The sequence below is a fragment of the Argiope bruennichi genome, chromosome 10, assembly GCF_947563725.1.
Source record: "Argiope bruennichi chromosome 10, qqArgBrue1.1, whole genome shotgun sequence".
NCBI classification, from domain to species: Eukaryota; Metazoa; Arthropoda; class Arachnida; order Araneae; family Araneidae; genus Argiope; species Argiope bruennichi.
This window is the reverse complement of record NC_079160.1, coordinates 18,871,465-18,895,332: the sequence shown is the minus strand read 5'-3', so window position 1 is coordinate 18,895,332 and position 23,868 is coordinate 18,871,465.

Genomic DNA, 23,868 nt, shown 5'->3' with positions numbered 1-23,868 from the left:
CGCTTCAAACAAAATGAACTATCTTAAATTATATAGATATTTCTGTTCGTTTCCTTTCTCAAAAAAATCTTTTGAACAATCATAAATAATATTGGAGAAAAATTCATTTCCCTCTAGTATTATTATTATTTGATTTTAAAGTATTGTACCGTGCTCTAATCGTAATCAAACATACCCATTTTTTTTATTTTTTAGTATACGAAGTATAGAGAAAGAATTGTAATCGTCGAAAAAAATTCGAGTACTAGATTTTGATGTATCTCCATGATTTAGACCTCCCCCGAGTTCGAAAAAGACATATTTTTAGTATTTTGTTCTCATGTCCGTCTTTTTGTATCAAAAATAGCTGAACTATTTGGTGTAGACAGATGAAATTTAGTATATGGTCTTTACATTTTTTGAAATATTTTTTTTTTATTTTATTTATTTTTATTTATTTATTTATTATAATAATTAATAAATTTCTATCAAATTTGAGTAAAATTCTCTGACTGTCCGAGTGTTCGAATATGAGTTAACATGACAACTTGCATGATATCGCGTTAACATGACGATGTAAATGCGATAACTCAAAAAATACTTTTGTAAATAAATGAAACTTGGTGTGTGATTTTGTGATTGCAGCAGCAGCTCTGTGTTGAATTTTTGTTTCAATCGGGCTCAGAAAATTCACTTTTCCGTCACTATTAACCTCATGACAGTGTTTTGTTAACTGCATGCTGAAGCAGTCGCCAAGAATTGCGTGATTGATTCAGTAAAAATACTAAATTCATGCCAAAGTTATATTTTTCGTGAATATTGTTCGCAAGTTATGCAAGGTGTCCTCTGGAATAATACATTTATAAGAGTATGTGCGGGAAAATTTTGGGAAGACTACTCCTTCTGTTTCCAATATTGATAGAGACGCAGACGTCTTCAGTATTCAGAAACGATAACATACGCAGACGTCTTAAAGGAAAATATTTATAACATTTATAGATATTTCCACTGGGAAATAGTACCCCGTGATTAAATATTCAGATATAATCAAGCAATAATGGAGTGAAATGAGAAGTCCACTTTGAAAAACGCCACCGCGCATCTAAAAAAATATAAATTAAGAAAAAAAAATTATTGTGTTTAATTATTTTCTTGTAGAAATTATTCTTTATCTTGATGCAGTTTTCATGATGCTAATATTTACCCGTTTCATTCCAAGGGCCTACTATAATGTTTAATCAAATATGCAAAATCTTGTTCTTAGATCTGAACTGTTAATATGGCAACCTGTTAACATGAAAAGCATTTATGATTCTAGATTTTACAAAGTTAAGCAGTTGCTTAACTTTGTCTGAATTAAAAAGTGTTGTTTGTCTGAAATGACAAGTTTGTATAACCTTTAAAAGTCTGATTTTCCAAATTAAATTAAAAAAAATATCAATGTGTTCATTGCAGGTGCCAAATAAAGGAAAAAATAATAAAATAAATTACGATACATATTTTATATATTTATTTCTAAAAAAGAGCAGGTATCAGTTTTCATACTTGGCCGTTTTCTACATGCAAAAGAGGCCCTTAATCAAAATAATCATATTATGGTAAAAATAAAAAGAGGTCCTTACACAAAATAATCATATTATGGTAAAAATAAGATACTCACTCACCTCAAAAGTATTTTTATTTTTCATAAAAATGAAATGCGTCAAAGTTTTTATCTCGCTAAACTTTTTCTAAAAAGTATACCACTCTTTCAATACGGTGAGACAACATATTTGAACAATTCTTAAAGTAGACGTTTATTTTTTTTAACTTTTGTTCGAAAGAGCATTACGCAGTGGTAACATATTTATAGACAAAATATTAAAAACTGACTGCAAGTGTAAATTTTTATTTAAAAATCTGATGTCAAATTTCACATTCCATTTCTAATCCATTTTCTAACTTAGGATATTGAGATTCCCTGGGAAAGTGAACAAAGTCGAAAAATTTTACCAATGAGTTTTTTTATTAAGACCATATAAAAATGTCATTTTTTCGTATATTTAAAAACATTTTTTTAATAAAAAGTGCTTTTTCCACTGCTTTCAATTAGCTGTTTTTAATTAGTTGAATCAACCGAGTTATTTGATATTTAACTTACCGTTATTAATGGAATCTGCAGTTGACTTAAGTTATTCTTCATCCATTTGGCCCCATTAAAAATATTTAAAGTGCATTAATGCAATTTATAATCTCAAGTTCATTGCCGATAAAGATGGATTTCTGAAATCGATTTTTCATTCTCACCCTTATACGCTAGAATTCTGAAGTTAACTGGGATTGTGCGTGCCCTTGAGAATATGACATTATAAAATTTTCAACATTTCAGTGCCGGTTACTCTCTTAATTTCATCTAATTTTGAATCCACAGGAGAAGAGACATCTGGTAACAAATTCCGAATTTCAATGGTAATTTTAATGATGAATTACGAAATAAAAAATTTAGAGTACAATAATGAAAGAAGTTTTAAGGCTCATTTTAAAAATTGTACTCAAAAGGAGAAAGTAATTGTTTTTTCCAAAACTCCTGGTTTCAGAATCCTTAAATCCTTTATATTGTACAATTGGGAAATGATATATAATGACTATGAAGACCAGAATACATTTAAATATTCATTAGAAATATTTTTTTTAAATAATGAAACAAAGTTATGAGACTGATGTGAGTTCATAACGACTGCGAGGAATTCTGATTCTCTCAATTTAAAACTGCAATAATAAAACATTCTTTTTAGAAACATTTATATTGTTTTAGCTTTTTTTTATGTTATTAAAATATCAGTAGCCCGTCAGCCGCTGCTCAGTTTCTTAGCAGCGTTGCCCGAGGAACACCACTTGGAGGTCGGCTACCAGAGTCCCTCGAGGGCTGTCCTCCTGCACTCCGATCACTACATTCCGGGACAGCCCCGGGAGGTCGAACAAACCTCGACCTCCCTCGCACACGCCTAAGAAACGGGTTCCATCTGCTGGTCATAAATTCGGGGTATGAGTAAATTAAAGTGTCGTGCGTTGACGGTAGAGGGGGTGGATCAACGCGTCCACAACAACTTAGCGCACTCCTGCAGACTTAAATATGTAATTATATCTCTAAATCTTTTAATTAGCCGAAACGTAGGAATTGTTGTTGTGTGAATGATGCTTAACTAACTGGTCTCTTCAACAATCAATTTGGAATGAAGTGATGCCGAATAGAGGGTTTTGGAGTGCGCTAAGTGCCTCCCTGGAAGGGCTTTGAAAGGAAACTGGCCCACATTCGTGCAAAGCATGGGGAAACCAGGCAAACCCCACGCAGCCAGTCCGGCAGAGAGCCGCTTTTTACAGCGGCGGATTCTGCCTCCCAGTTCAAAGAGCTTCGGCGCTCGGCCACTGGTGGGGCGCTAAAGGTGGCTGGTGAATGGGAGTGGACCAGCGCGGCCACTTTTATTTGAAGACTCATAATCGGGAAATTCAGATATTACTATCGCTCTTAATAGCAAAAAAGCTTTGAAACGTGTCTTTGGGAGATGCTACTTAACTGCGCTAGATTCTTCGAATGGTAGTTGATTACTTAATTATATTAAATTCTATCGAAACAATTTTTTAAATACTTTTGAAACCATCTGTGTTTCACTGTCAGATAATATATAATTATTATTAATTTTAGAATTTATATCTTGTCCTGGAAACATGTGATAAAACAATGGAAGGATAACATTTCATAATAGGAGTGTTTTTTTAATTGCCTGATTAATAATTATTTAAATAGTTTTGTTGATAAATCTTCTGTCAAAGGTATTTTAAATGCTATATTTGAGATTAATTAATAATCTAGTCACTCTAATAACTGCTTTACAAACATTTAATTAACGATAAAATAAACAGTTTGAAATGTTGCACTCGAAGAGTTATTCTACAAGAATCAGTGAAAATGACAAAAATATTTTACACTTACTATACCAAAATACATATAGAATCGTAGCTTCAAATTCATCATGAAATTTTAACTTAATGTAGATGATCTTGCATTAAGGGCAATGTATGGAAGCACGGAATCTATTTTCAGCACGTGAACGTCTTATTAAGCCGAGAAGTGTCTGATTCATATTGCGAAACAAAGTTAATGGACATTCATATATTTATTTCAACTCCTAATCCACATTTACATGCTGTTTTGCTTTTTATGATATCAAAAGAAAAAAGCTTCTTAACTTTTCTATACTTCATATATCGCTCCAAGAAAAATATCTGATATGTTGTTCGAATATTCGGATTTAAATACACGCAAAAGTTAAAGTAGCAGGGGTATCGATATATAACTTCTTTGGGTGTTTTTTCATCTTATACTATATTTAAAATAATACCAATAAATATGAAAAAAACTTTTGTCACTAAATGGAAGAACAAAATATAAACAACTGAAATATTTTTTTAAAAAAAAAATCTAAGTTTGAAACACTAACTCTTTCAGGGAAATGTAACCGAAACGATAATATTTCTACTTCACTTTGCATGCGATTGATGTCAAGATGACACAACACTAGAACACGTCATTTGATATATTTGAATCAGTCTAGGTGATGTAGAAGAAAATAGATGCTTCCAAGGAAACGTATTAACGTGATTCCAAGGAAATTACGTTAATACGTTTAGCTTCAGTATATTCTATGAGCACATACGCGTGCCTTTATCTCAATAAAATAATCTCCTAATTATTTTTTTTTTTTAATTTTTGTTGGATGTAAGAGTTTTGAACAAAATAGGATTTATTTTTTCTGCATTAATGATAAAATCAGTTTTCTTTTAAAACAATAGGCTTTTTATCCATCCTATGCTTGCTGATTAAAATATTTTCAGATTTAGAATATTTGTTAGAATTTTTGGATTTAGATTTGAATATTTATTTTTGGAGTAAATTTCAGTATCTAATTTCGCTTTGCAAAAAAATATATAATTAGTCCATTAATAAATAAACTAAAAATTTTAAATGACTCTAAACATTCTTCCCTTAAAATCCTCATACGTATTTCCTTATTTATACTATGAAAAACTGAAACTTAAAATTCATAAAACTGAAGATTTCTTAGAGTGAAACATTTATATCTGCGCACCTCATAAAGAAAAATATAAATTTGAATCTTTAAAACATTAAATATTAGGTTATTTATCGTAGTACCTGAAGATTATAATTCAATTACATTCTGTACTCCATTAATGTTTTAAAGATGTGATGTGAAATTTGAAGTAATTAGTGTATTTTATTCTTAAATTGATATTATTATAACCATTTACATTTCTTCAGAGTTGTATTATTTATGCGATTTATCTCTATTGTTTTCATTTCGGTGTCGTGTTTTAGGTAAAAATCTTCAAATCCTTTCGATGAGCGAATAAGGATTTGAACTTCGTCTTAATGCCCAATCATCTCTATCATTGAACGGACCTCTTTACAATCAAGAAATCATGTTTCACATATCATAGAAACGAAGAAGACTGTATTAATAGATATCTACGCTTAAGTACAATGTCTTTTAAATAATCTAATTTGAAAGAATATTCAATCATCATGCTTATGATCTCGTTTAGAATAGTTTCTCATGCACTTTATCCTTCTCCTTTTACACTGAATTTTATATTTTAATTTCAAGTTACTTTAGAAGCCTATTTCCTCTACACTAATAATAAACTAATTAATAAAGTAGGGTACATTCATAAAATAGTTTTTCCTGCTTTTTTTCACCCAGGAAGATGATGTATAAGTTTAATACTAAAAAATAAATGCAGTTTATTTCCCCAAAAGTTAGTAATTTCTTAATTAATAAATACATCTAAGCATTTGAATGACTCAGAAATTCTGCCCCTAGGGAAATAATAGAATTTCCTCTAAATATTTCCTGATTCTAACATAAATTATTTTTGTTTCTAACATTCGTTCCAGTTACCAGAGATTCACTTATATTATTTTAAACTGATTTTTTTTTCATTCCTCTACTCTAAATTGAAATTCAAAGTTCTGTCCGATAACATTCTTTCAGGTTCTGTTGAAAATATTTTTCATAAGATTTTTTTCTATTTAATCTGTTAATTAAACTTTTTTGTGAATGTTTTAGCAATTAAAAGTAATTGGAAAAATCATTAAATATCTTTGATCGTCAGATTCCATTTTCATCTAAATATTTTTATATGCAAAATAATTCAATAAACTGCAAAAACAAGTGAATGAAATTAAGTTTATATGTTTCATAATTTAATATTTGCCTCTAAATTTAAGCATTTTCTTTATTTATTTTGAGAAAATACATCACAACAGAAAAAAAAATCTGCTATTTGATGCACAGATATGACCATTGGTCAGTTAAATGCACGATAAAGCATTTAAAATGGTGAGGTAATACTTTTCTAAAAACAGTTAGCTCAGCAATAAATTAATTTATTAGTCTCTATAGAAATGTTTATTATTTGCGAAGTGTCATGTTAAGCAACATAGATCATATTGAGATTGTGGTATTCGATTTGTATTCTTCTTATAATTATGATGTTTACTGATAGTTATAACTTTAATGCTAACTATAAGGAATATTTTTGAAGGAAATATGCAATGATTAACGTATTAGAAATTTTTCGCTTTTTAAAGAGATATTTTTTTAGTGACTAGGTTTTAACAAACTTTTATAGTATACACATGTACTTTTTCAAATTGTATAAATGCTATGTTTCATTTTCTGTTCTATTGTTCATTTTCTGATACTATTGGAGTTAGTTATTTTTTGAAAAGAAAGCTGTGCGCAGGAAAGTTCTAGTAATATTTGATTATGCTGCTTCCGCATTGACGATTTGATATTAATCAAAATCTCTTTAGAAAGAAGGAATATTTTAAAAATATACATTAAAGAAATCTCAATAGTTTAGTTAAATTTTACAAGGTTTGGAAAATTCAATATTTTCAATCTTACTTGTATGCACGATGAACAATGGAAACGGCTTCTAATAAAAGCTACTTCAAAAAAATCTGACCCAAAGCTGTGCTTGTATGTATAAATATATACGAAAATACTATCAGGAGTTGTCAAACTGCCTGTGTTCGGACGCGATCCAAATCTGTGCAACGTACTGTATATTTTTTGAAAAAATGCCTGGACATGAGAAAAATGGGGTAATGAGGGATGCAGCACCTCTCGAAAGAAGTATTAAAATTGTTTTCCGAAAGCTGAAATGGCCTATTGTCGCATTCCCTGACAAATCATTGCGTTGATCCTTCAAGCATAAGCCACTTCCTCTATATCAAGAAGGTCTAGAAAAGTGGCATGGATTTTATCAAACAGCCAGCAATAAGCGTTTCAATTGAGAATTGGTATTATTTTGAATGTAAATATATATCTATCCTCCCTCCAATTAAACTTCCAATCCTCGTATACTTGCAATCAACAGTAAAGTTTTGGCATCAATTATATCTCAATATATTTAATAAATCTCGTCAAATAATTAACGTTTTATAAAACAAAAATTTGAAAAATTGAAAGATCCATGCATTGGGTTTCACAGTAAAAACTAAATAGTGTAGCAACCACAAAAATAATTAGTAATACTGCTGCCTCTTATCTTTAAACGTTATTTCAAGGAATAGCTTTTCTAATGCAAATATTTTGGAATTCTCATGAAATTGTTAGAGCAGGCATCACTGAAAAGCAGGGAAAAGGCCTGATGGAATTTATCTCTTTCCATTTATGAGAGTTAGTTTCTGGACCAAATGGTTTGAGACAAAGTGAAAGAATATATTTTTATAAAGACTGCGATATGTTTATCACTTTTCAGCTTAAATGCTAATAAGGTATTCAATCTTTTTCTGAAATTTCTAATATTCCGAGACACACAGCAAAAGATATATATAAGATTTTACATAAATTGTTGAACCAATTGAAAAGCAGAAGAGACAAAATTTAAATTTCCGTCAAAGATATAAAATATTCGCTCATCATCTCTACTATTAGAACTGAAAATGAGAGGAGACAATTTTCACTCAAAACTGCACCTAAATTTGTGGGAGAAATTTTCAAAAGTGCTGAGAAGCACTCGAATTCTTTATTGGATTTTCTTGTCTAAAGTTTTATGTCTCAGAATGGTAAAAACCAGTTCAACATAGGTGTTTTAAATAGTTCCATTCGAACAGAGAAATAAAAGGAATGCTATATTTTCAAGCGTCAACTGGACATCTTGGCATGATTTGGCGGCGAAATTCAAAGAAATTTCAGGATTCAAAACATTATTTTTAATCACGATTTCAGATTCATCAGAAATAAAACTACAACTCTTGGAAACAAGCTTTAATATTTTCTTTCACTCTGGATGACAAACAAATTTATTGCAAAAAGTTCATGGAAATAAAATATTTATTCATCATAAATCAAAAATTCATCCAAATAAAGCATCAGCATTTTTAAAGAGAATGAATTATCTGCAATTTTAACAATCAAAAAGATACTAAATCTGCTTGAAAAAGAAATTAAAGTTTTAATTTAAAGAACGGTTCGATGTAAAAACAGAAAAAGAATTCAAGCTATTAAGTATTTGGTCCTTTCTCCGCATATCAGTAATCGCCAAATTATTTGCAAATGTGCCAAATAGAGTATTAATAATCCAAGATGCTGGCATAATCGCAATTTTATAATTTGTCATTTACTTTACAATTACACTTTTTTCAATTTAATCTATATCTTGTGCAAGCATTTATGTTTATCCACGATAGCTACTTGATAGGTTTAAACGGATTTGATAAAATTGCTTCCAAAAATTATTTTTTCTCGCGAAAGAAAAAAAAAATATGCGTCGGAGACCAAATTGATTATATGAGAATGCAGCTCTCTTTTCACAATGGACTGGCGAAAGAGGCCTTTGCTTAGCAATGAGAGAAAAACTATCATATCGCATGCGCGTTTAATAAGCATAAAGAAAAACAATTGTAAGCTGGGAAATTGACAATTACTCGCGCAAAAAACGATATTTCAGTATTTTTCTCAACGAGAAATTCAGTACGCTTTCCTTGTTTCAACTCTATTACAAAGCTTGCCAATACAGTCAGCCAGAGCCGAAAATCAAGCAGCTTGTAAATGCGTTTAAAGCCTCATTTTCCTGAGTTTTATAAAAGAGATTTCATTTTCGCGACTCTCTAACTGAAAAACAACAAAACATTCTCTAACTGGAAACAAAAATCTGTCATTAGAAACTAACCTTTTTGCTTGGCGATAATAGCTGATTAGCTAAATGAGAATGACTGAAAATATGGAATTTCACATCATTTGACTCATAATTTCTTTCCATTTTTATTTAATTATTAAATTTTATGCTTTCTTTATATGTAATATTTCAGAATATTCTGCGATAATAGAGATGACAAACAAGAAAATAATGTAAAGAAATGAAGCTATTTAAAATTCTTGATCTTTTGAAATTCAAGTGTATCCTCAAAAATGTCTCATTCAAAACTATGTTTAATATAATTCTGACAAATTACAGAATAAAAACTTCAAAAATAATATAAATACTTTAATTTATATTCCCTTAATATCCAAAATTCCGATCATTTAAAGTACTAAAATATTTCAAGCTACCTTTTCGCCAAAACAAAACGGATGCTATTGTAATGGACGCCGTTGAGTGATATGGCACAACTTTCACTAACTTTTAAAATATACACTTTATTTTCACATACATTGTTCCCATGTCATACCCACATATGAAATAATTGCAGATATAAATAAATTATATTTTTAACGTTTAAGATGAAAAATACAATATCTCAGCATTTTTAAATATATCGTTTTAGCAATACAAAACTGCTTTTATTTTAAGCTCTGAAAATATACTTCTAAAATTAAAATAGCATAAGATTGTAGATCCAGGTATATTTCGGTTCCAATGTACTGTATTGTAATTCAATTTCAACCTGTCTTGAGATGAAACACAATTGATTTCATACTCTCAAATAATCAGTATTATTCCTTTAATTATTCAATGCAATCTACCATCTGCAAATTTGCTAAATAATGAAAAAGGTTTTATTTATAGTTTCAATATTCATTTATGAATCATTGGCCATTATTATTTAAACTACGTTTCGCACTAACATCAGTGTTTGGTGAGTATCGTTATTCCGGGCAATTTATCAAGAAACATGAACGTATCCAGCGAAACGAATGTTTTTCGCCAAATCCATGCAATAAGATTACAGTGCTTGGAACATTCAAGTTATTTCTCGCCAATTTTTAAACTTGAGACATTCTGTTGGCGATCTAACGGAAATGTAAGAAAAACATTTTTAGAAGTTAATGAGTATCCAGACGTATGAAAATATCAACAAAAACTTTTAACTCTGAATATTAGCAAGAATTGATAATATTAGTAGAAATATTTATTGTTTTTTATAAACAATTTTAAAATGCATTGAAGGTTAAGAGTAAGCAGAAATGATTTCGATAAATAGTGATAATAAATTTGAGTAAAGCACGGCATAGCTTAACCATATTGTTAAAAAGCATGCAAAGCAGGTTTGTTTTTACATTTTGTAATCGCCAAATGTTATACAAAGTTTCTAGATTCAAATAATATAAAATATTGAAAACATTAGATGTATTAAAACTTTTTGCAAATAGTTAAATTTGATGTTTTTCGAAACGGTTGTCTATTCGAGCGACAATTAATACACATAATTCTGTCATACATGGATCTTTTGGTCTTACGCTCTGCGCTTAGGTCTCCTAGCAAAAGTTGGTCTAGGAGATGCCTCAGGGTTAGCTACTAGAGGTGTAGAAAAGGACGTACCTGGAAAACTTACCTGAGGAGGAAGAGGAACTTCCTCCCATTCCATAGGCTCCTGGCAATCCACGGACTCCCAGTCCATCGGCTCCTCCGTGCAGGCAGCCTCCCAGTCCATCGGCTCGAAACCTGCAACGAAATCTGAAGAAGACACACAAAAATCCATAGTTTATTTGTATATGAGTAAATAAGTAAAGAAATAAAATGAAATATTTTTATTCAAAAAAAGTAATGTCACTCGAAAATAATATCCGCTGCTTTTTCGCAACTCGAACTTTCAGAAACTTGACTCAAAATGGCGTCTCTAATTGTAAAATCTGCTGTTCCATGAATTTCAACCAATCAGATTGAGAGTTTGGAAAGTTGAAGTTAAAGTTAATGAAACTAGAGGTATTATCAATGCCAAAAAAATATTATTTATATTTTTAATTTTCTTTATGGATTTATAGGACGAAATATATTTAATTATTTCTTGCCTGCATTTGTACCGATCAGGGAATTTTCTTTACTGTCTTTATCTTCATCTAAGACAATCTATATTTCAAGTATTTTTTTTTCTGTAATATGCCCAAATTTTCAACTCTGAATAATTCATTATCTTTTCTTACGCCCTTCGATTTAATTAATGATTCGATTAATTATTATATTTTGATTTAATTATTCGAAACGATTCGATTTAATTATTATATTTTGAAAATTTAAAATTTTCAAGTTTTTTATGAAAGGACAATAAATTGGGGCTGCATACAATACGATAAAGGAAAACTCTGTGTAATTGCATACAGTATATATTTATGCAATAAAAAACATAACTTGTAAAAAAAAGCAAATCTCGCAACTCAGTTCTTCTATCATAAAAAGTTGTGAGATCCATGTAACAACAAGTCGGTCCATTTATTCAGTCCCTACTTAAGGGTCCTTCTGTCTTAAGGTATTACGTAATTAGCTAACCTAACAACATCTTATAGTGACTATACCAATATTAAAAATCTTCTATGGTTTAAATAAATAGATTGACTTGGCCATCGCATGAAAACACGATGTATCTTTACATTAAATTAGATTACATTAACATATTATATTAAATTATATTGTTTAGTGTGATTGCCAAATCAATCTAATTAAACCATAGAAGATTTTTAATATTGATATGGTCACTAAAGGAGTTGTTAGGTTAGTTAATTACGTAATAACTTAAGACAGAAGGACCCTTAAGTAGGGACTGAATAAATTGACCGAAAAGTATTACATGGATCTCACAACTTTTTATGATAGAACTGAGTTGCGAGACTTGGTTTTTTTTTACAAGTTATGTTTTTGATGGCATCTCCTTTCTTTTTGTAGATAATCCTTTTCTTATTTTTGTATGTAATCTTCCTCTTTTTCTTTTCCGGTACTATTTCTTGAGCTTGAGCTACAGTTTTTCTCAAAGCCCACTCCCTCCTTTATATGTCCGAATATAGTCAATAGCATAATTCGGTTCCGAATTTATATGGTATTTATAAATTTTTTATGGTATTATTAAATTTATTTGGAATGATATTGCAAGTGCAATTATATGTCAAAATTTTGTTTTAATCGATTGAGAAGAAACGCGTCGAAAGCAGAAATTCGATTTTTGGATACCTACTGTTAATGCGTGTTTGAGACTAATCGCCAAATAACTCGCCAAGGATGACACGATAGATTTAGTATAGAAGTTATTTATGCAGTTGGTGTATCTAGAAAACTAGATCGAAATTGCAAAATATTTTAGTTTTTCCTTGATTTATACACTAAACACTAATTGTATTCTAAATTTGAAGCTTCTAAGTCTGCTAGAAGTGCCTAAGAGTTTTGATGATCGGTCAGACAGCCAGTCAATCAGTCAGTGACAAAATTCACAAATTTTGACTAGTTATAATTCTTAAACTACTGGTTCAAATTTAAAGAAATTTGGAATATACTGTGTTTATATAATTCCTGCTTGGTGACTGAAAATTCAGGCTTCTAGTTTTATCCACAACGAAGTTATAGGAGGTCGAAAATGGCCTGAACTGCTTCGAGAAAAGGATGGTAAGGTCGTGCCGCTTGTTTTTGCTCGATTTGGCGGGGACACTGCCGTGCCCCCAGATACAAATTTCAGGTTTCTAGTGCATCAAGTTTTGCGTGAAAACAGACCAATTCTCTCTTTACAAAATTGAAACAATTTGACTTAATCAAACGCATGTAAAACAACACATGTTCCGAAAATCGGTACAATACATAACCGTATCTAATGAACTCGAATTTATATAAAAACTTCGGAACTCACTGTTATTTTCGCGAAATTTCTTTTTGTAAAACATCAGCAAACATGAATATACTTTGATCAGTAAATGAATAAAAACAAAGTGTTTTGTAGGGCATCATGATCCTGCTGTTCATTATTTATTTTGTCATTAATTTTTAAAAATCAAATGCAAGTAATCAATAATATTTTAAATCAAAAATGAGTATTTCGTTTTTAAAGATATGTTAATAGGGAAGTATGCACTTTCTGACGTCAGACAACTTCCGAGATATATGTGAAAGAGAATCATCGGGCATTGTGTCGAAACTGTAACTTTTGGTAGATTTCCTTATTCTGTTTGTAAGCATAAAAGTATCATGTGAAACTTGAAATGTCTACTTATGATTGTTGGAGATGACATATAAAAGATATTGTCTAGAGAAAATACCATTGATCAATGTGGTGTATTGTGAAGAATATAAAATGATTGTCCTACAGACGATGTATTTTGTAGCAAGAATTAAAACTGGAGAATTATTTGTCTGAAAAATGGATGCCCTTGAAGCGAATTGATATTTTTGAAGAGAAAATTTATCTTTTTTTTATTATTATTGATGGAAATTCGGTTTATCCACCAAAATGACCAAATCACTTGCACGTATAAAAATTATTACAAATGTCCTTAAAGAATAAACCTACCGACTACTTTATTCATGATATATCTGCTGACTGATATTGAAAATACCGATTTGATATTTAATTAATTTTTATTATTATTGATGATGCAAATAAATGAGTGGCTGATTTTCTTTTAAACTTTCTTTTCTTATTACATTATGCGTATTATATTGATCATTTTTCTTAATGTATATTCTTCTTTTTGTATAGTTATTTGAGATACAATTCGGTTTTAGCGGCTACCAAAAAGCGCGAAGGAAAAATTTCGCCTAATTATAAAAATATATTCAAGTGCATTATTATTTATTATGAAAAATTTTGAGCGTGGGAATCATATGTTATATATTCTAACAATAGCAATGGCAAAATTGGCGAAATTTTTTCTTGGCGTTTTTTCGTTCCGTTACAACCGACAAATACCTTATTTCGCTATGAAGACAATTTTAGCGAAATTTTGAGAAAAATAGTTTCACTTCAATATTTCATCTTTTGGAGATTTGTTGTTAGATCAAAAGTTTTGCTGCTTTAGGCAAACTTATTTTCTTTCCTTCTTTATCCACCATTTCTTCAATAAGAATGTACTTTAACATTCTTAGAGTAGGAACAGCTTTGATATACAGTCATTTTCGCCAAAAAATTATTTATCGCCAAATTTTAGAGAAATGGCAGAATGTGGCAGGAACAGCAGCAATAGCGTAACGGTAGCAACAGCGCCACTGAAAAGTTCCCAACGTCGCAAGGCTTCAAATGAATGTATATAAAGCTTAGCTGGAGTGTTTATTTAATTCTTTATATTTATAGAGAGTTGATGTCAGATCAAAATGTTTGCATAGTTAGTCAAACTATTTTTATTTCCTTCTTTAGTCCCATTTCTTCAATAGAAATTATACTTTAATATTCGGAGCGTTTACATGATATTTTAATAAAAATGAAATAAACCTTTGATGAATGACATTTCTGCATGACTTTTCCTTTTGCAAAAAATGTTACGTACAGAAAGATAAATATATATAAAATCCGCACGAGAAAATGTTTTCTAAATTAAATATAAATCAAATCAAAGTACGTAAAGTTCTTTTATTAATCAATTATTAACTATCATTTTAATGCAATGAAGATTTGAAATAAAACTATGGTATTGTTATTATCTCCAAGATCACGAAAGTTTCGTGAACAGTGAAAATTCTAAATAAAATATCGCCAATCTGAATAGCAACAGAAAACATAGTTATCAAAAATTCCAGTTTTCGTTTTGTAAGTCTGTAAATGAAATTTTATGCGTTGACATAATTTGAGTACTATCCTTTGCAAAAATTTCTACCGTCATAAATCGTGTATCTATTACATATCTTTGCAAATGAAAGTTTAAATGAATGAAGATTTGTTTAAAAAGACATATATGACATCAAAGAGAAATCTGAATGATTGATTACTGCTCTTCGTAGACTAAAAGAGATTTTGCTGTTTCTACTGGTCATTCTTAGAATTTGAGAGTAGTTCTGGAGGATCTATTTCTGTAAAGGTACGAAATAGATATTTTTATTAATTGCAATTTCTTGCATTTCATGGGGTCAATTTGGATGCAAGAATTTCTCACCTTCTGACCAGTTCAAACTTGAACTGACATCTCACTTCAACTTTTTCTATAACATCATGAATAGTTTTAATAATTTTTATGTATGAAATATGGAAATTGAAATTTATTTAAATGAAATTTATTACATACTGATGGAGAATTATAATTTTTCGAAAACTATTTATTTCTAAAATAAAATATCAGAAGTTCATATCGAAAATATCAAAAAAAAAAAAAAAAAAAAATGTGACAAGCATTCAAGCATTGGTTTAAATTTAAGAGATAAGTTCTGAATACCGTTACGTAGTCTCTAAACAAAGTAAATAATTTAAATAATTATCAGTGTTTTGAGGAACGATGATAATGATGAAACAAATGAAGTAAATGATCTAATAATGGTAAATAATATTTGAACGCATGGAAAGCAACCGTAAAAGCTTCTCACGAAAGAATAAAAGGAAGTCTTAGAAATCTGTTCTAAACCGATATCATAGAACTCCCCCTACCTCTATACCCCAGTATTGCTTTTTAAATGTTCAATAAGGGCATGAAAATAATGGAATACCAAAAAATACTTTCCAGCAATATTTATCGCATTCCAGGAACATGTCAAATTTTTAGTTACCTATATTTACCGAAGAGACCCTACTATCATCTCTTTCCTTAACTTCCAAAATCAAACTAATTTTATCGATTTTAATTTCATTTGTATATTTAAAGTTCTGAAGCAAAAAATATTATGAAAAACGCAGGAGACAAAATAGTTAATACCGTGTTTTCTTCTCTGGAAATTTGTATTAGTATTTGGCTATTGAAACCTGCGGAAGCGTATTCTCGAAACTTCCTGACATACTTTGCAGTCAAGTGCAGCCCTTCCCTTCCTTTACTTCATAAAACTTTGGATCCTCTATAAAATTTTGTATGCTACGCGTGCTAAGATTTTAAGTTTTATAGTGCCGTACATATGCATTCTTTGATTCGAAATATAATGAAAACGAGAATATCATACTAATCTACTCATGGGACACGAATTTGGATAAACCCATACCAAAATACTACACGGGACTGCAATTTCATTAGCAAGAATATGTAACACGTTTCGTATATCTAATTCACTGCAGTCGTGAGTTATAGCATTGACATGCATGAGACTGTACACGCCGCCATTTCTCAGATTGCATTTAAAATTTTAAAAGAATCCACTCATTAGCTTCAGTGACTGTATACCAAATTGTAGCAATCATAAAAGCTGCATTTTTCAGTTATAGTGCTCTCATGTATGCGGAAATACAGAGCGGCGGACAGCAGTTGCAATATTAAACTCATCATTTAGTATGAGTGTACGATTTCTTTGGTAACATTCTAAACCTTGTTTCACTCATTTGAGTCCAAGTGTGTTTGAGTTACTGAGTTTACGTGCATACCGACAGACAGAAGATAATTTCTTTGCCGGATTCAGTTCAAAATTGATACTATTTGGGAATTTAGATTCTAAATCTGTGAACACAATTTTATAAATCCATTTCTTTATGTTACTGTATTTATCTTGCTCAGCTGTTTTCAATCAGCCAGACATAGATTTCTCGTAAAAGGATTTCGTAAAATGTTTGATAGAAATCTATAAATTTGTTATAAAATCTATAAAGCAAATTTCATTCTTCTTTAATGAGCATTTTTAAATTATCACGTTTACATAAAAACTAAAAAATGCCTTTTTTCGGATTCAGAAACATTTGAAATATAGAAATTCGGCAATTTTCGAATTTGGATATTTTAAGAATTACTATACTTTATATTTTCATATTTCGTGTACGAGGTAATAAGCATTATATAAAGGTAATTATGAGCAGTTATAATCAGAATGTTATATATAAAACAAGACATTTTACGACGATTTAAATATTCTAATTCAAAACTTCCAAGAAATTGACTACGCTGGGGAGCATATTTTTTACGTGTGACGGCCTTCATGACCTCCAGGTACCTTATTGATTAGGTCTACGCTCCAGATTCTCCTCCTCTCAGTCTGCTAATTCATGCTGTCGTTCTTCCTTCCCTCGATAGCGCTTGGGAGCTCTCCATGAGAAGTTGTCGCCGCTCTATTTGCTTCCTACTTCTCATAGACAGCCAGAATCCCCACGTTTTGGCCGTGCGTTGCGACCCATTAGACGGGCGGCGCACTGTAATCCCCGGTGTATTAGTCTGCCGGTACCTAACCACCTGCGTAGTTTGTCTGCTAGGGATCAACCGAAGAAGTTTCTCCTTGGGCTTGGCGTTAAGGATGGTCACTGTCCCCGGGAGTAACTCCCAACGTATAGGTACCGATTATCACTAATGTAAGCGCCAAAGTTGGAAATGTCCAGAGCCGATGACTGCCTTCCCCTGTTGAGCTCCGTGGTATGCGGTGGCTTCGGGCCCGAAGGGTCCCTTCAGTGGGCAACATATTCCTCAAACTTTCAATATTGATAATCATTTTGATCGGTTTTATATTACGAAACGCATTTCTGAAAAAGACGAGACATTTCAAATAGTATCTTCAGATTCTATTAGCAAGATGTGTTCTGGCTGATAGAGATCAACTCCCGGAAGCAAGCACACAAAATAAAAGTTCTGACAACTATACTGGTTCGTGTTACACCTCACCTGTCATTAAACACTTCAAAAGATGTCATAACTTACGGTGAGATATTAAATCATACAATAGATTTAATTACTAAGGAGTTAAAATCCAAAGGTATTACGAATTACTATTGGGCGAGACAGGCAAACAATCGAATCTAAGCTTCACATTCTCACGTTTATGTCACCTGAATTATCCGACCACATATATTCAGGGTACATTAAGCTCCCAGTCAGAATTTATATACTAAACCCCTTGAGATGCTTTAAGTATCAACGCGTTGGTCACTCGAAAGCAAGTTGCCATCGCGTAGAACAAAAGAATTTGCATTTTCCACCCGAAGATCCTTTCCCTACAATTCCGAGTTCAGCATGCATGAACTGCTATTGGCCTTTTCTAAACTGCATGATACCAGTCCCGGACCAGATGAAATCATGTATAATAGGCTTCGCCATTTATCTACACCCTCTCACTCTAATCTGTTGCATTTATTCAACAGTATATGGATTGAACAGATGTTCACTTCACAATGGCACGAAGTGATTGAGATTCCAATCCTCAAACAAGGGATTCCCCTTATCCTCTGCATTATAGAGCTATTGCGCTCGCAAGTTGTCTATGCAAAACGCTTGAGCGCATGGTTAATGCCCATCTTGTTTTTGAACTGGAGAGGAAAGAATGCATTCCACAGTTGCAGAGTGTTTTCTAAAAGGACGTTCAACATATGATAATATCGTCCTATTCGAAACCCAAATACGCAATGCATTTGTTCTCCGAAATCATTTTGTCTCCATTTTCTTTGATGTTGATAAGGCCTACGACCTCACATATTGCTTTGATATACTTAAAACCCTTTCAAATTATGGTTTTCAAGGAAATTTACCTATTTTCTTAAAACATATTTATCTTAAGAACATTCGAATTGGCAATTCTTATTCAGATCCTTTTATTCAAGCTGAGGAGATTCCATAAGGAAGCGTTCTTAATGTAACTCTTTTTATTATTCATTTTAGTCGAATTCTTAATATTTTTCCATCTCTGTCGAGGGCACCCTGTATTCGGATGATCTTCAGATCTCCTGTCAAGGATGCAATATGCATCTAATCGAACGCCAGCTGCAAGTTGCAGTTAATAATATAGTAGATTAGCGTGAGAAAAAAGGCCTACGATTAACCCCGAAAAATGTCGATCAGTTCACTTTGGCCGGAAGCGAAGAATTTATTTGGAATAATTTATATTAGGAATACCTCAATTCCTGTAGATGAAGAAATAATGTTATAGGGAGTAGCGTTTGATAGTAAGCTCACTTTGTTTCCTCATATTTTATATCTGTGGAAGAAGTGTGACAAGTCAATGAACATTCTAAATGTACTTTCTTCTTTCAGGGAGTAATTCCCAGCATATAGGTACCGATTAGCACTGAGGTAAGCGCAGAGGTTGGAAATGTCCTGAGCCTAATGTTGGAGTATCTAAGTGCCTTCCCCTGTTGAGCTCCGTGTTTTGCGGTTGCTTCGGGCCCGAATCTACTTTTATGTCGTATTGCTCGTCGCAGCCTTCAGTGGGCAACATATTCCTCAAACTTTCAATATTGATAATCTGAAAAAGATGAGACATTTCAAATAGTATCTTCAGATTCTATTAGCAAGATGTGTTCTGGCTGATAGAGATCAACTCCCGGAAGCAAGCACACAAAATAAAAGTTCTGACAACTATACTGGTTCGTGTTACACCTCACCTGTCATTAAACACTTCAAAAGATGTCATAACTTATGGTGAGATATTAAATCATACAATAGATTTAATTACTAAGGAGTTAAAATCCAAAGGTGTTACGAATTACTATTGGGCGAGACAGGCAAACAATCGAATCTAAGCATCACATTCTCACGTTTATGTCACCTGAATTACCGCACCACATATATGCAGGGTACATTACGCTTCCAGTCAGAACTTATATACCAAACCCTTTGAGATGCTTTAAGTGTCAACGCTTTGAGCACTCGAAAGCAAGTTGCCATGTCATTGTGACTTGTGCCCGATGTGCTGCGAGAGGACAGAAGAACCAAGAGTGTTCCGTACAAGAAAAGTGCTTGAACTGCAAAGGTGATCATACGTTCTTTTTCCTCTCGTGCCTTCATCGATGTCAATTTAAAAAAGAAATAACAACAGTTAAAATTAAGGAGGAAGTATCATACCCAGAAGCCATAAAGAAAGTTCTTTCTTAAACCCCTTCATCCGTTTCTGAAAGAATTTTTGTGAAAACTGTACATGTCAAAATTGTACTAAAAATATGAATCCTTTATCATCTTCTAAACCCTCATCTGATTCCGATACTGATAAATCTATTTGTTAATGATCACGACACTGAGAAGTCAGAAACAACTAAGCGAGAATCAAAAACAGACAAATCATTAAAACTTAAATTTACAAAACGGGAGACTCGAAGACAAATCTTTCTGCAAAATTCAAGAAACCAGCTTCTAAAAACTCAGACGCTTTCGGACTTACATGTCAAGGTATAGCCCATAAAGACTTAACATCTATTTTTGGTCTCATACCAAATAGTCCCGATTTCAAACCTTACCCTTCGGGAGATGAATCTGAATTTGAAATGAGTCGCGATGTTTCTGCAATTCCTGTCGTTGCAACTAATAATCCATCAGCGACGCACATGTCTTAATAGGCATCTTCCTTTCTGGGGATTGTCGCTGCATACGGTCCAAACTTCATGACATCATCAAGGCCATTATTAACACCTTTCACCTACAAATTCTCGTGGGAATTGTACTAATAGTTATAAACAGATTGAAGACTTTATAACTAATAATTGTCTATGTCTGCTCAATGATGAAGAAAAAACATACTTCCACGAACCCACACGTACCTTCCACAGTATTGACTTGGCCATATGCTCTCCTGACCTACTCCCGTTGTTGAACTTTGCTGTCAGTGAAGATCTCTACAAAAGTGATCGCTATCCCATAATAGTCTCCCAAGCTGATAGAAGTGGTGTGACTCTTGTCCTATTCCACTGGATAGATTGGGCTACTTTGACCAGTTGTCAGAAATTACCGAGACTTTGATTAATACTTACGATATTACGGAGGCAGTGCAACACATTATTGATTGCATTATATACGCTGCTAATAACACCGACCCAAAATGTTTCCCACGTTTACACGAAAATTTCGTCGACCGTGGTGGAATGAAACTTGCCGTGAGAGTCACAAAGAACAACAAAAAAAGAAGTCGGAACCTTTTTCGTAGGTATTTTTCAGCAGAGAATATTATTGCTTTTACATTTTCCCGAGCCAATGCATGGCAGTGCCAGAGGAAATCAGGGGTTCACTTCATCTCATCTATTAAATCCTCTTTTTCTAACAAATTGGTTTAGAAGAAGATGAAGGCTACAAATGAATTTATAAAGACTTTCTTTCACTGTATTGAAGATAGGAAATGAAATGGTTTTATCTCCCTTATTTGTTGCCAATACTCTCGGGGAAGCATTCGCAAAAGTTTCTGCTGCTGATTCGTACCAGCCTGCATTCGTGGTAACTAAGAATCGCGCATAACGAAAGAATTTGCATTTTTCCAACCGAAGATCCCTTCCCTACAATTCCAAGTTCAGTAGGCATGAACTGCTATCGGCCTTTTCTAAAGTGCATGATACCAGTCCCGGACCAGATGGAATCACGTATAATATGCTTCGCCATTTATCTACACCCTCTCTCTCTAATCTGTTGCATTTATTCAACAGTATATGGATTGAACAGATGTTCACTTCACAATGGCAAGAAGTGATTGAGATTCCAATCCTCAAACAAGGGATTCCCCTTATCCTCTGCATTATAGACCTATTGCGCTCACAAGTTGTCTATGCAAGACGCTTGAGGGCATGGGTAATGCCCATCTTGTTTTTGAACTTGAGAGGAAAGAATGCATTCCACAGCTACAGAGTGTTTTCCAAGAGGACGTTCAACATAGGATAATATCATCGTATTCGAAACCGAAATACGCAATGCATTTGTTCGCAGAAATCATCTTGTCTCCATTTTCTTTGATGTTGAAAAGGCCTACGACCGCACATATCGTTTGTTTTTCTTAAAACCCTTTCAAATTTTGGTTTTAAAGGAAAATTACTTATTTCCTTAAAAATTTCTTATCTTAAGAACATTTCGTGTTCGAATTGGCAATTCTTATTCACATCCTTTTAATCAAGCTGAGGGGATTCCACAAGGAATTGTTCTAACTCTTTTTATTATTCATTTTTGTCAAATTCTTAATATTTTCCCACCCCTGTCTAGGGCACCCTGTATTCGGATGATCTTCAGATGTCCTGTGAAGGATGCTATATGCATCTAATCGAGCACCAGTTGCAAGTTGCAGTTAATAAAATAGTAGATTAGTGTGAGAATAACGGGCTACGATTTACCCCGAAAAAAATCGATGTGTTCACTTTGGCTAGAAACGAGGAATTCATTTGGAATAATTCATGTTAGGAATACCTCAATTCCTGTAGATGATGAAATAATGTTTTTCGGAATAATGTTTGATAGTAAGCTCACTTTCTTTCCGCATATTTTATATCTGTGGAAGAAGTGTGACAAGTCAATGAACACTCTAAAAGTACTATCTTAAACCTCTTGGGGAAAAAACCACACATCTTTGCTACGAATTTATGAAGCAACTATTTTATCCCGTATGGGTATGGGTGTATGGTTCTGCATGGTCCTCCGTTTTGCGTAGACTAGATAATATATACCACATCGCCCTGAAAATTTGCTCAGGAGCGTTCCTATCCTCACCAGTCGAGAGTCTTTGGAATGTATGTCACTAACTGCCAATAAATTTAAGGTGCCAAAAAATATATGTCCTGTATTACCTCCGATCATTGTCCGTACCGAAACATTCCATGGTTTATATGATGCTTTCCACTCGTCTTCGGAGATTTTACGCAGCCCGAGTATCCAACATTCTTCCTTTTTGTGAAAGAGTAAATTCGCTCCTCCCTGATTCTGAACTCCATGATGTGGGTATTCAGTTATTTGATTGATTTGCGTTTCCAGCTGGGGATATTCCTCATATTCCCTTTTTATGGATTCCCTTCCTGTGGATTCCAAAAGTCTAGAACGGTCCCTGTGGTTTTTAAAAAACTTTTCCTTTCTCATCACTGTCAGTTTTCATGGTACATGCCTGTTTTTACAGATGGTTCTAGGTCAGATGATCATGTTGGGTGTGGTGTTGTTTTTGGAACGCAAATATTTGGCTACAATATACATATGAACCTGTCTGTTTTGCCTACAGAATTACTGGCAATTCTCTCTGTCCTACAGAAAATTTATCAAAGCTCTGAATGCAACTTTGTGTTTATACTAATAGCATGAGTTCCTTAGAAACTCTTTCCCATTTTCATAATCAGTTTCATCCCATTGCCTTGGAAATCTTGTATCTTTTGAGGACTCTAAAGAATAGAGATAATGAAATATTATTCTATTGGGTCCAAAGTCATGTGGGAATAATTGGAAATGACCTGACGGATAACTCTGCTGAAACCGCACCTTTGCTAATGCAGCATGAAATACCTTTATCCAACGCGAAGAACTTTTACTCAAGAAAATTCCATTCGTTACGGCAACAATCATGGAATCCACAGAAAAATAATAACTTTCGTAGTATAAAACCACCAATTACATCCTGGTCTTGTCATCCAAGGCGTGAGCTCGATGTCAAATTGACTAGACTCCGCATTGGTCATACTCGTATAATGCACAAATATCTTCTATTTGGTGATCGAGCTTCAATCTGTTCGAAATACCAAGTGATTTTAACGTATCGTCATAATTTTATTGAATGTCTTGATTTGAATTTTCATTGTTTTCGTTTTTTTAACTCATCATCACTGGGCACGTCAAAGCTGGTGGGGAGAAATCCTCACAAAAA